Below are 12,557 nucleotides of genomic sequence, written 5' to 3'. Positions count from 1 at the left end.
CTATATCATGCTGAGATTGAGGGGGGGGGGACGACAAGTGACTGATTCTCTTTCAGACACTTGAGCTTTCCTGTTTGACTTGTTTTCAGCAGTAATTTACAAGCACATGGATTATTTATTGAGGTGTATAAAGGAGTTGTGTAAATGTGACACAGACTTTGGGTTGGAGTGTGCAGCATAATTGCCTTCATTTCTACCATAGCGTCTCGATGTTGATAGTGACACATGTAGAACCACAGTGCAGCGGTTCACGCGACACTTTGAGTGAACCTTGCACTTTGGTCAAACACTTAAAATGACTGAACTCTGCACATCGTACCTCTCTGCGGACTGATTTGTGAGCACCGTAAGGTAGGATATATGTTTGTGAATGTGAGCTAGCTGGGTTACTGGGAAGCTGATGCCTAAGTTGCTGAGAGTGCTGCGTATCTGAGATTACAGGGCTTAACGGGAACCTGTCAGCAGGATGTGCACAGTAACCTACAGACAGTGTCAGGTTGGTGCCGTTATACTGATTAGAATGATACCTTGGTAGATGAAATCCGTCTTCTGGTTGTTGTGTAATCTTTATTTTCAGTTTTGTGTTAATGATCTGCTCGTGCTCCGGGGCGGCCTGTGGGGGAGGGGGGTCTTCATGTGGTGCCCTGATTAGGTATTCGTCAGTCAGGCTTCTGACAGGTCACTGCCAGCAGAAGGGGATAATATTCATTATGTAATATAGGGGGCAGGTAATGCAGCACTCACATTAATCCAAGGACTATCCTCACGATTATCTGCAGAATATTGCGTCTAGCTTCTGTAAGAGCAGAAAATAATGCATCATGTTATAGCAGTGTAGAACAATGTAGGGATTTTGAAACATTTTTCTTTCATTTATGTGACAGATTTCTGTACACTTTCAGTTGAATGTAATTATTAATTGTAAATCAACAAGCATAAAATAATTATATGTAAAAGATCCTTATGCAGAAGGTTGCACACCACTCACATTTTACCTTGACCCATTAAGCCCTTTGTTTCGTGGCCAATTTTCGTTCTTCCGCTTTCATTTTTTCCAAACATTTCTGTCGTCACAGCCGCATGAGAGTTTGGTGTGTGTTTCTTGGCGATAGAAGTTAAATTTTTTTTAAAAAGCATCATAGATGCAATGTACTGATAAATGGGAAATGGTGAAAAATTCTGCCTTAGTTTGGTTTTCATTTTTGCAGCACTCCTTGTATAGTAAAAATAACCTTGCAACATAATTCTACAAGACAGTACAATGTCACACGATGCGGATTTGCTGCGGATCCACAGCGGATTTTTTAGTGCAGAAACGCTGCAGATCCGCACTGTGATGTACAGTAGAATGTTATTCTATGGGAAAAAAAAACTGTGCGGAAAAATCAGTGCGGAATTGCTGCGGATTTCAAAGAAGTGCATGTCACTTCTTTTGTATGGATCTGCAGTGTTTCTGCACCCCTCCATGTTAAAATTCCACAGTGGCAAAAACCGCTGAAAATCCGCACAAAATCTGCCTCAATTCCGCATAAAAACCGCACAAAATCCGCATAAAAACGGCGGCAAATCCACAGCTGCTGATTCTGCCAGGAGCTGCGGATTTTGTGCGGAAAATTCTGCACCTCTTTTCCTACGTGTGCACATAGCCTTAAAGTAATGAGATTAGCATTAAAATGAAAAAACTTCTCTGCGCTATATACAGTGGGGGAAATAAGTATTTGATCCCTTGCTGATTTTGTAGGTTTGCCCACTGACAAAGACATGACCAGTCTATAATTTTAAGGGTAGGTTAATTTTAACATTGAGAGAGAGAATATAAAAAATAAAATCCAGAAAATCACATGGTGTAAATTATATAAATTTATTTGCATTTTGCAGGGAGAAATGAGTATTTGATTCTTCTGGCAAACAAGACGTAATACTTGGTGGCAAAACCCTTGTTAGCAAGCACAGCAGTCAGAAGTTTTTTGTAGTTGATGATGAGGTTTGCGCACGTGTCAGGAGGAATTTTGGTCCACTCCTCTTTGCAGATCATCTCTATATCATTAAGATTTTGAGGCTTACGCATAGCAACTCTGAGCTTCAACTCCCTCCATACGTTTTCTATGGGATTAAGGGAGAGAGGACTGATAGGAGGTCAGCGTGTGGAGCAGGAGCTCCAGAAAGGTAACACCCGGGAGGGGGCTATCATAATGGCAGAGAAGTATCTGCCAGTGGAACAGACTGTTGGTGGTTGTTGTGATCTTTGGATATTGATGAACCTGTTTGGCGTCACCCATGGTAACTGGACAAAGTGAGAAGTCCGGCATGTTTAGTGAACTGTGAGTTGAAGCCGTATAAAATGTATATAATGAACTGTGCATGACCCGGTTTATGCTGCATAAAATAAACGGGATGGACTGATTTTGTGAGAAAACGTGCCTGTGTGACCGTTGCTAAGCGGTAAGCACTATCTCACAATAAAAATATATATATTTTTTAATTCCTAAATAAAGAAAAATATATATATTGTTCCAATAAATAAATTTCTGTATGTAAATATAAAAAAAATAAAAGTACACATATTTGGTATCCCCATGTCCGTAACGACCCGACCTATAAAACTGTCCCCCTAGTTAACCCCTCAAGTGAACACCGTAAAATAAATAAAAAAACAAAGCAAAAAACTATGCTTTATAATCATACACCGAACAAAAAGTGGAATAACACCCGATCAAAAAGACAGCTATAAATAAACATGGTACCGCTGAAAACGTCATCTTGTCACGCAAAAAATGAGCCGCCAAACAGCATCATCAGAAAAAAAATAAAAAAGTTATAGCTCTCCGAATAAAGCGATGCAAAAACAATAATTTTTTATATAAAATAGTTTTTATTGTATAAAAGCGCCAAAACATAAAAAAAATATAAATGAGTACCGTATATACTCGAGTATAAGCCGAGATTTTCAGCCCAAATTTTTGGGCTGAAAGTGCCCCCCTCGGCTTATACTCGAGTCACGGTAGCGGTGGGGTCGGCAGGTGAGGGGCTGAGGGCGCTGAGGTATACTTACCTAGTCCCAGCGATCCTCGCGCTGTCCCTGCCGTCCCACGGGCTTCGGCGCTGCAGTTTCTTCCTCTCTTCAGCGGTCACGTGGGACCGCTCATTACAGAAATGAATAAGCGGCTCCACCTCCCATAGGGGCGGAGCCGCTTATTCATTTCTCTAATCAGCGGTGCCGGTGACCGCTGATAGAGAAAGAAGCTGCGGCACCGAAGACAGGAGGGGACAGCGCGAGGATCGCCAGGACTAGGTGAGTATGTTATATTCACCTGTCCTCGTTCCAGCCGCCGGGCGCCGATCCATCTTCCCGGCCGGCGCCTCCATCTTCCCGGCGTCTGCGCTCTCTGACTGATCAGGCAGAGGGCGCGATGACGCATATAGTGTGCGCGGCGCCCTCTGCCTGATCAGTCAGAGCAGAGACGCCGGGAAGATGGAGGCGCCGGAACGAGACGCCGGGAGCTGCAATCAAGGGAGGTGAGTATGTGTTTTTTTTTCTTTATTGCGGCAGCGGCGGCACAAATTTATGTGGAACATCTATGGGGCACAGTGAACGGTGCAGAGCACCGTATATGGCACAGCACAGCTATGGGGCACAGTGAACGGTGCAGAGCACCGTATATGGCACAGCACAGCTATGGGGCACAGTGAACGGTGCAGAGCACCGTATATGGCACAGCACAGCTATGGGGCACAGTGAACGGTGCAGAGCACCGTATATGGCACAGCTAGGGGGCACAGTGAACGGTGCAGAGCACCGTATATGGCACAGCACAGCTATGGGGCACAGTGAACGGTGCAGAGCACCGTATATGGCACAGCACAGCTATGGGGCACAGTGAACGGTGCAGAGCACCGTATATGGCACAGCACAGCTATGGGGCACAGTGAACGGTGCAGAGCACCGTATATGGCACAGCACAGCTATGGGGCACAGTGAACGGTGCAGAGCACCGTATATGGCACAGCACAGCTATGTATGGGGCACAGTGAACGGTGCAGAGCACCGTATATGGCACAGCACAGCTATGGGGCACAGTGAACGGTGCAGAGCACCGTATATGGCACAGCTATGGGGCACAGTGAACAGTGCAGAGCACCGTATATGGCACATCTATGGGGCACAATGAACGGTGCAGAGCACCGTATATGGCACAGCTAGGGGGCACAATGAACGGTGCAGAGCACTATATGGTTCACACCTATGGGGAAATATGAACGGTGCAGAGCACTATATGGCACAGCTATGGGGAAATAATGATCTATTTTTATTTTTGAAATTCACCGGTAAATGCTGCATTTCCACCCTAGGCTTATACTCGAGTCAATAAGTTTTCCCAGTTTTTTGTGGCAAAATTAGGGGGGTCGGCTTATACTCGGGTCGGCTTATACTCGAGTATATACGGTAATTGCTGTAATCGTACTGACCCGAAGAATAAAACTGCTTTATCAATTTTACCAAACGCGGAACGGTATAAACGCCCCACCCAAAAGAAACTCATGAATAGCTGGTTTTTGTTCATTCTGCCTTCCAAAAATCGTAATAAAAAGCGATCAAAAAATGTCATGTGCCTGAAAATGGTACCAATAAAAACGTCAACTCGTCGTGTAAAAAAACAAGACCTCACATGACTGTGGGCCAAACTATGGAAAAATTATAGCCCTCAAAATGTGATGATGGAAAAACAATTTTTTGCAATAAAAGCATCTTTTAGCGTGTGACAGCTGCCAGACATAAAAACCCACAATAAATAGTAAATCAAACCCCCCTTTATCACCCCCTTAGTTAGTGAAAAATAATAAAATAAAAAAAAACAAAAACGTATATACTCGAGTATAAGCTGAGATTTTCAGCCCAAATTTTTGGGCTGAAAGTGCCCCTCTCGGCTTATACTCGAGTCATGGTCGGTGGCAGGGTCGGCGGGTGAGGGGGAGAGAGGACGGTCACATACTCACCTGCTCCTGGCGCTGTCCCTGCCTGTCCCATGGTCTTCGGGTGCCGCAGGTCTTCCTCTGTTCAGCGGTCAGGTGGTACCGCTCATTAAAGTAATGAATATGGACTCCACTCCCATAGGGGTGGAGCCACATATTCATTCCTGTAATGAGCGGTACCAGTGACCGCTGACAGAGGAAGAAGCTGCAGTGCCCGGAGACCATCTGTCCGGGAGAAGGAGCCAAGGACCGCGCCGGAGCAGGTGAGTATTTCATACGCTGCTCCGTCTTCCCGTCCTCTTGCTGTGACTGTTCAGGTCAGAGGGCACGATGACGTATTAGTGTGTGCGCCGCCCTCTGCCTGAACAGTTAATGCGGAGAGACGGGACGCTGAGGAGCAGTGATGAGAGGTGAGTATGTCATTATTTTTTTTTTTTATTGCAGCAGTAGCAGCAGCATTACATGTGGCACAGCTTTATATGGAGTATCTATGGGGCAATATTGAACGGTATGGAGCATGATATGTGGCACAGTTTTATATGGAGCATCTATGGGGCCATAATGAACTGTATGGAGCATTATATGGGGCATCTATGGGTCCATAAAGAACTGCATGGAGCATTATATGGGGCATCTATGGGGCCATAATGAACTGCATGGAGCATTATATGGGGCATATTTGAAAAAGGATAGGGGGTAGCCACAGGCAGAAAATATCTATAAACTCGCATCTGGGAAGATTGTGCATGCGCCCCCTGACGAAGGTGTTCCGAAACGCGCGTTGGGGCGGACACTGAGACGCTGCACCTGCCGAGTATCGTTGTTGGGGTGATGTATTAATTCCTCTTCTTATTGTTTTGTACAGCTTTCATTTATTATGCTATGCTGGAGGATATGCTTAGCATTGCACTAGTATGTATGATATATGGCGGTTTTTGCACACCAGTCTATTATGACTTAGTTTTTGCCCCCTATTGGTCCTACAATATTAACCCTATATGCTAATTATTGCTAAGTAATTTCTACTATGGGTTGGCAGGCGGCTCTCTTAGTGTCCCATATGCATTCACTGTTTTTATGCATTATTGGATGACTCTGTTGTCATCACTGTCTTCTTGCCTTGCACTTTAATAAAGCAATTTTACTATTAAGACATAAGGTTATCTTTTTGGATTTATTTCCTCCCCTCCCTTTTAGTATATGGGGCATATTTGTATATGGAGCATCTTATGGGGCCATCATGAACTGTATGGAGCATTATAAGGGGCTCCTGATTCAATATGGATATTCAAAAACACTTAACCTACTGATGTCTCAATTAATTTTACTCTTATTGGTATCTATTTTTATTTTTGGCATTTACCGGTAGCTGCTGCATTTTCCACCCTTGGCTTATACTCGAGTCAATAAGTTTTCCCAGTTTTTTGTTGCAAAATTAAGGGGGTCGGCTTATACTCGAGTATATACGGTATTTCCGTTTTCCCATTAGGGTTAGGGCTAAAGTTAGGGATGGGGCTAAAGTTGGGGTTAGGGTTTGGATTACGTTTATGGCTGGCATTAGGGTTAAGGTTGGGAATAGGGTTAGGGGTGTGTCAGGGCTAGGGGTGTGGTTAGGGTTAGGGTTGGGATTACGGTTAGGGGTGTGTTGGGGTTAGGGGTGTGTTGAGGTAAGGGTTGGGGTTAGGATTGGGGGGTTTCAGCTGTTTAGGCACATCAGGGGCTCTCCAAACGCGACATGGTGTCCGATTTTCAATTTCAGCTAATTCTGCGTTGAAAAAGTATAACGGTGCTTCTTCCCCACTGAGCGCTGCCGTGCATCCAAACAGTGGTTTACCCCCACATATGGGGTATCAGCGTACTCAGGACAAATTGGACAACTTTTGAGGTCCAATGTCGCCTGTTACCCTTGGAAAAATACAAAATTGGGGGCTGAAAAATCATTTTTGTGGAAAAAAAAATGATTTTTTATCTTCACGGCTCTGCGTTATAAACTTTAGTGAAACACCCAATCAGTGGTTTACCCCCACATATATGGTATCAGCGTACTTAGGACAAATTGCACAACAACTTTTGGGGTCCAATTTCTCCTGTTACCCTTGGGAAAATAAAAAAAAATTGGGGGCGAAAAGATAATTTTTGTGAAAAAAAAATAGATTTTTTATTTTTACAGCTCTACATTATAAACTTCTGTGAAGCACTTGGGGGTGCAAAGGGCTCACCACACATCTAGATAAGTTCCTTAGGGGGTCTACTTTCCAAAATGGTGTCACTTGTGGGGGTTTTACATATGGGGTATCAGCGTACACAGGATGCAAACTCGGCTTTGGGAAAATGGCCGCCGCGATCTCTAATGCGCACGCGCGGCATCCCGCGGCCATTTTCCTGAAGCCCCGTGCAGCAGAGCACTCGATCTGCGCACGCGCGGCCCCAGGAAGATGGCCGCCCCCACCGATGCAAGGGATTACAGCGCAGATCGCGCGCTGTGTCTTCACCACTACGCCACTACGCCACCAACGTAAAGCTGAGGAAGAACCACCGATGTCACCACGCCCTCTCGACCTGACCAGCCTGATTGACAGGCGAAAACAGCGACTTTGGTAAGTTATTTCTCAGCATACATGGGGAATCGGGGTACACTACATACACTATAGGAACACACAGCGCAGGCCCTATTTAACAGTATTTATAGCTCAATCTCCAAAAACGGGGTGACAGGTTCCCTTTAAGTATTTTGTGTGACATATCTGTGTGATCTAAGGACATGAAAATTCAAAGTTGAAAATTGCAAAATTTAAAAAATTTTCTTCATATTTCTGTTTTTTTCACAAATAAACGCAAGTAATATCAAAGAAATGTTACCACTTTCATGAAGTACAATATGTCACGAGAAAACAGTGTCAGAATCACCAGGATCTGTTGAGGTGTTCCAGTTATAACCTCATAAAGGGACAGTGGTCAGAATTGTAAAAATTGGCCCGGTCATTAACATGCAAATCACCCTTGGGGGTAAATGGGTTCAAATTATAGACCATTCATGTCTTTGTCAGTGGGCAAACTTACAAAATTAGCAAGGGATCAAGTACTTATTTCCCCCACTGTAGTGTGAACATGTGCGGTAATTAGTCCTATAAGATACCATCCACACTAATCCCCATCAATTGTGCAAATGCCTGCTTGATAAATAGAATTGTTAGTCACGCATAGCAAATTGCAATGAAAAATGATATATTCAAAATAACGAACACATATAGTCAAACATCATACACCGTGTAATGAAAATTCGTTATCCAATAGCCGTAGTTGATAAAGTGAATACCACGGTTGGGTATGTGAACTTTTTTCAGGGTCCTTTGGATGTTTTGGAAGGTCATTGAGTTAAAAAGAGAAAACGTAGTAGTTTGACAATAAATGTCTTCAACCAACCACTAACCATGAGTGGAGAAAAAGTTTTGGTGTTATCATTCATATTCTCTGAAAAAAGTCCAAGAAAGCAAAAATTCTGCCGGGGTATGTAAACTTCTGAGCATAACTGTATCAAGCAGACATTTCCACAATTGATTTGGATTAGTATGGACGGTTTCACATTAACGGTTGTGTCCGCAGCGTTTCTTCTACAATTATCCGCATGCGTTGTGTATTCCTATATTTAACATTAGGGATGTCGGTGTCTGCGATTGGTTGCATTTTGCCGCGTTTGACAACGCATGCGTCGTTTCATCTTCTGCGGTTTGGTGCGGTAAACTCAACACGTAGTTATTTTAGAGGCGTCAATTTGCCGCCTAGAAACGTATGCGGTTGTTAGCGGAAGGAATGCGGCAAAAAAAAAAACGCATTACGGTCTATGTGAACGCATGCGTACACATGTCTTTGTGTACGCATGCGTTTGATGCGCTTGCATACTTCGGACTGCGCATGTCCAGGAACTGATTTAGACATGCCCATTAAAGACACACCCTATTGGAAATATCAAATACATGCGCATAAAAAGCGCAAACACACGTAAAAACGCATGCAAACGCTGCGTTTTTTTTTACCATCATGTGTAAGCTGACTTTGCACATGTAACATGTATCCCGTTGCCAAGATGTCCTATAGGTGTGGATAGCACGGGTAACAATATCTAAACAATTAAAGTAATTCCAAGCAATTACATTTCATTTTTTTTTCAGTGGTTAAAAAAAACAAATCTTTGTGTAAGAGAAAAAAATGAAAATGTTTCTTTCCGTTGGCACTTTTTTTTTTTTAAAGACACAGAACTTTAATTTTCTGTCAGTGTAAATGGCAGATTTTTTTGCATAGTGAACTGTAGTGTGGCTTTTTTATACCACTTTAGTGTACATACGTCATTTTAGTTTCTTTTTATTCTATTTTTGGGGGGGAAGTGGGAAATACTGTAACCTGCCATACTTTTGAAGGTTCATTTATTTTAGAATTTCATAGATCGGACTTTTATAGACAGCGATGCCGAATACGGTGTATTAATTTTTTTAAAGAGCATCTGTCAGTAGGATCAACCCTCTTACACTGTCTACATGGGTATGCAGGTCATAGGAAGCTGAATAAATTGATACCTTGATATATGCGAACTGATGTCTTATTCCAGGGAAATCCATGTTTTTCTTATATGTAAATGATGTTTTCCAGGCTATGGGCAGAACACTGATCTACTTGAGAATCTGCCTCCAGAGATAATTTTTAATAAAAGGGGGAGTTACCAGTGTGAGACGTGGAACTAACACAGAACAGGAGAACTGAGCTTTGTCTCCTTACAAACACATTTGCTGCAGATCTCACAGCTCTGCTGTATTGGACTGTGGCGAGGTTGAACAGCTGCTGTGTTCCCCCCTGAAGACAACAATGCCACTGTGGTATAGAATCTGTAGGATGTGAATAATGTTTTGTGCCTGATCTATTTTCTTGTGGTAACAACTGTTAATTTCCCTGTGGGCTGTAGTACTAATGAACGGTCACAAGATGTCACTGTCTGTCCTTTTCACTTTTGTAGGGAACTACATGAAAGGTTAAGTTTTGCTGAGCAACAAGAGAACAGAGACAGATGTGTGAGAGTTAACTAGAAGTACGGCCCACAGTGGGTAGGAGCATTGGGAATATCTGGGTAGTTTCATGAGCAGGAAGTAGTTAGTGGAGTGAGGAGCAGAGCTCTTGTGAAGTGAGCTGAGAGGCACAAGGCCCTAAGAATCATTAACCCCTTTACCACCCAAGGGTGGTTTGCACGTTAATGGCCAGGTCAATTTTTACAATTCTCATCAGTGTCAGTTTATGAAGTAATAACTCTGGAACGCTTCAATGGATCTCACTGATTCTGAGATTTGTTGTTTTTTTTGTGACACACTGTACTTCATGATAGTGGTAAAATTTCTTTGATATGACTTGCATATATTTGTGAAAGAAAACAGAAGTTTGGGGAAAATTTAGCAATTTTCAAACTTTGAATTCTTATACCCTTAATTCAGAGAGATTTCACACAAAATAGTTAATAAATAACATTTCCCACATGTCTACTTTACATCAGCACAATTTTTGAATTTTTTTTTTCTTAGTACGTTCTAAGGGTTAAAAGTTCACCAGAGATTTTTTTCATTTTTCTCTAGTAACCTTCCACGACGGCATACGGAGGTTGCCTCTTTGCCCTAATGGGGAACAGGAAATGGAGAGGTTAAAAGGCCCTCCCACCTCCCTCTCACCAGTGTCTTTCCTGTTCCCCATGGGACAGGAGAGGTTTACTTCGTATGCAGTGGTGGCCGGTAACTACTGCTATGCAGGCTCTGCCTAAAAATTATAACCGGGCAGCATGGGGTCGTTTCTTACCTCCCCTTCCCGCTTATGCTGCTCCCGTCGCGCCGCGCTGCGGTGTCCTCGGGACCTGGTCCTAGCCTTCCCGCGCCCCCGTGAGGGCAAAGCAGGCTAGTGTTCCTATCCGGAGTCCTCCTGGAGCTCTCCGGTGTCCTCTCCTCCACATGCCGCTGGCAACCCGGAAGTGAGCGCGCGCGTCACTTCCGGTCTTCTCTGGGCGCCTAGAGACACTTCCGCCGGCGGCATCTCGTGCAGGACGGCGTCCTCCACCCTGGGCCATGGAGGGGAGGAGGAATTCCAATCGCTGGGGGCTGGGACATGCCTTAGAGCATAAAACCTGCCAGAAGACGTCGCAGGTAAGACTATCCTATCATGGAGAGCAGTACCTGCCCTGCACTTGCAGAGCCCAGCGCTGCCCCTGCCACAGTAAGTGTTGCAGGGACAAGGGGTCCTTAGATGGTATTTTTGGGATATTACTATTAGCATGACTCCCTCTCCCCTCTCATTGCAGGGAGAAAAGTCTACCCCCAAAACTACTACAAAAAAGAAGTGTGCCATCTGTAACGTTAAGCTGCCACCAACTTGGGAGAAAAAACTCTGCAAGACCTGTACTGACAAGATTGTCAGGGCAGAGCAACCTTCTTTATTAGAAGAAATACGCTCCTTGGTCAAACAAGAGGTGCAATCCTCCCTAGCGGCCTTTACCCCCCCACCCCCACAGCCACCCTCCCCAGCTAAAAAAAGGAAAATCCAGGAGGAGGATTCTGAATCCGAATCAGACCTCTCCTATGCCTCATCCTCGGGTAGACGGGAGGAACCTACGTCCCCTATAACCTCTGAAGTTCGGAAATACCTTTTCTCTTCAGAATGGGTTGAGGATTTAGTAGCTGCTGTACGCAGTACTATGGGGCTGGAGGAAGAGCCAGAACCACAGTCCATACAGGACCAGATGTTTGGCGGTATATCCAAGGGTAAACGGGTGGGGTTCCCGATCCACTCAAATATATCTGATATGATCGATCAGGAGTGGGAACTTCCTGAAAAACGTCTCAGTACTCCATCTGAGATGAAGCATAGATTCCCCTTAGAAGGAGATCTGACTAAATGGGATGTTCCGAAAGTTGATTCACAGGTGGCAAGAGTGGCTAAAAGAACGGCTCTTCCATTCGAAGACTCGTCTCAATTGAAAGACCCGATGGACAGAAAAATTGAAAGTCTGTTAAAAAAATCGTGGGAAACCTCCTCGGTAGCCCTCAAAGCCAACATTGCTTCAACCTGCGTGGCTAGAGCACTTTTTCGTTGGTTAGGTGAACTAGAATCTCATATATCCCAAGGTACATCTAGGGCTGAATTATTGGAATCACTACCCAGTCTCCTTAGAGCCACGGGTTTCCTAGCAGACTCTTCTATGGAAACCATCAGAGTTGCTGCCAGGTCATTAGTACAGACCAATTCGGCTAGAAGGGCGCTTTGGTTAAAAATGTGGTCTGGTGACATCACCTCCAAGGCTAAATTATGCGCCATACCATTTAAAGGTAATTATGTCTTCGGACCTTCCCTGGATGACATCTTGGAGAAGGCAACCGATAAAAAGAAAGCCCTCCCAGAGCAAAAAACTCCCAAAAAGAAGTTTTTTCGTCCCTTTCAGGGCCAAACCTCTCAGAGAGGGAAAGGCAAGTCTGGGAGATGGAGTTACCCGAAGGGAGGCGGGAGAAACATCCTTATCCCTCAGCAACAGCAGCAGCAGTCTCAACAAGAGAAGCGGTGACTTC

The 12,557-nt window shown here is 44.2% G+C and overlaps 1 protein-coding gene across 4 annotated transcripts in view; it reads left to right on the top strand.

Annotated features, from left to right (window-relative positions):
• Positions 1–12,557, top strand: part of LOC138642496 (enoyl-CoA hydratase EchA19-like) — a 137,442-nt gene that overhangs the window by 11,956 nt on the left and 112,929 nt on the right. The window contains exon 1 of one of the 4 annotated variants that reach the window (XM_069730686.1): positions 271–351. The exons of 2 other annotated variants lie outside the window; for them this stretch is intronic. The gene's annotated coding sequence lies outside the window, so the exon portion shown is untranslated. One more of the 4 variants, XM_069730687.1, reaches the window with a different exon arrangement.

The sequence above is a fragment of the Ranitomeya imitator genome, chromosome 6 (genome assembly GCF_032444005.1).
Source record: "Ranitomeya imitator isolate aRanImi1 chromosome 6, aRanImi1.pri, whole genome shotgun sequence".
Lineage (NCBI taxonomy): Eukaryota > Metazoa > Chordata > Amphibia > Anura > Dendrobatidae > Ranitomeya > Ranitomeya imitator.
The sequence above is the reverse complement of the archived record's forward strand: the minus strand, read 5'-3'. Positions and strand labels throughout refer to the sequence as shown.